Source organism: Spermophilus citellus (assembly GCF_964194105.1).
Source record: "Spermophilus citellus genome assembly, chromosome: 6".
NCBI lineage: Eukaryota > Metazoa > Chordata > Mammalia > Rodentia > Sciuridae > Spermophilus > Spermophilus citellus.
In genome coordinates, this window is record NC_138187.1 from 129,062,914 (window position 1) to 129,065,298 (window position 2,385).

Consider the following 2,385-nt stretch of genomic DNA (forward strand, 5'->3'; position numbering starts at 1 on the left):
GAGTTTAAGAGGGTAGAGGTTTTTTCCTTCATCTACACTTCAACACTAAACTGTTAACCATTCTAGAAAAGGGTTTGTGCCTTATTTGTATTGTATACCTTTGTACCCCATATTGCAAAGCAGAATTGTCTGCTAAATGAATAAAATCAATGCAGAGCTGGGTGTGGTGGTGCATGCCTATAATCTTAGCTGCTCAGGAGCTGAGGCAAAAGGATCTCAAGTTTGAGGCCTCGGCAATTAAGCAAGATCCTGTCTCAAAATAAAATGAAATAAGCAATGTTGGAATAAATGTAAAGAATATAGTTATCTAGAAACTCTACTGAGCCATCAAATCAAATGCATACTGATTATCATGTACTGTATTTTGCTTATTTAATTCATCTTATCTTTTCTCAATTATTATGTAAAAAGCACCTTCTAAAGAATGATTTTCAAAGTTAAAAATATGACACTTGTATAATATAAAATGAATTCATTAATTCATTAATATGTCATTGCAGATGATGTATTAATGTCATTAAAGATGCTATAACTGGTTCAGAGAAGAATTTGAGAAATAGAGATTTATATAGTCAAAAGCATTCTATTTCAATAGATGTAAAACTAGTTAATGTCCTATAGAACAATACAATTTTGAATTGACTTTTGTACATTGATGGAAATTAATTGAAACAAAATGGACAAAACTCACTTGCTTTGTTCTGATCATGAATCATTTGCATTGTTCTCAGATAAGAGTAATTCACATTTTCATCCATGTTACAAACTAACTTCTTAGAGGGTTGTAAAAGAATAATAAAAAAATCAAACTTGCATATCCTAAGGAATTGATAATCCCTAGGGGGTCTGCTAAAAAAAAGTGCCCAGTAACTCACTGAAATTTTATTCTAGTGATCTCTTTTTTGCCTAAGTCCAAGTTTTGAATAGTTTTTAACATACCACATATTCTCCTTCTCGAGGAATACATGTTCTTCAGTGTCTTACATAGAGTTTTATATATACATATGTGTGAGTTTGTACAATAAAAGATTGAAAAGGGAAAGAAAATCTGGCTTAGTCCTACATAAATACGAACATAAAATAGAGCACATACTACAGAAAATAATTGTAAATACCTTTTCATCTTAATGGTTTACTTTAGATGCATGACTCTGAGGACCTTATGGAGTTCATATCGCTTATACTATTGTCTTACTCTAATATTACTCCATGAAATATAATATTCACACTAAATGGGATACATAGAGACTGTAAATATCCTCACAAAGTTCAAGTCTAATTTTACTCTCACATGGGTTAGAAGAAAACTTGGTTTTCAAAGCTTTCTGGAACTTAGAATTAGAGATAAATGGATGCCATCTGAGTACACGTATTTTTACCATGTCAAAGGAGAGCAAACTCTTGGTTTCCTACCCTGAGACCCAAGGATGAGTTTCAGGTCATGACACTTCTAAACTGTAAGCAAAACCCGTGTCTACCTTTTTCTGGGAACTATATGTAAAACCTGTAAGTGTCTACCTTTTTACTTTGCTTGTTAAATTCTCAAATGAACTGAAGAGAATGAATGTAGGTCAATGATGCAGACTATGCTTAGAGAACATAAAGTTTGGGAATGGGCTATTGCCATACTGCCACAAGAAGAGCCAGTGGAGTTTTGGCACCAAAAAAGGCAAGCTAGTAGCCTCAAGGTTGAGCCTCCTTACAGTTGGGTCCCTAGTAAAATCCCTGGAAAGGTTTAACATGGTATAATAAAGCAACAGGAGAAAAGCAACCAATGGCCATCATACAACGCAGAGCACTCTCTGAATCATTTTCTAATCCTGATATCTTTGTTACTGGTGACATATAAAAATAGTAAAAATAGTATGGTATATTTCTTGTGCCTTCACTGTTACAAATCTTACCATTTACCTTGCTCTGAGATATTGGCTTTGACAAACATTTCAACAGTACCAAGGGATGTCTTTTAATAGGGTGTTCAATGACCTATCTGTAAATGGAGAATGATTGCAGACTCTCCCAGCCTTTGACCAAGGATGGCTTGACGGCTGATTAAATTACAAGTGACTAAAGATCTTTCCAAGGAAATTATACCCTTGAGAGCACACCCATATCAAAGTCCAACACATTTATCAAAACTTACAACCACTATTTCTCACTTAGTTCCAAACTTGGAAAATTCATAAATAATTTTCATTCTGTCCAAAGAATCTTTGAATTAAGAGAATTTGGAAATGCTTTCTGAGTCTGGCTTATTTCACTTAGTGTGATATTCTCTGGGTCCATCCATTTATCATCAAATGCTATAATTTTATTCTTCTTCTTATGAACATTTTTTGTCTGATACTACTTATCCCAAGAAGAATGCACCAAGTTCTTTTACCA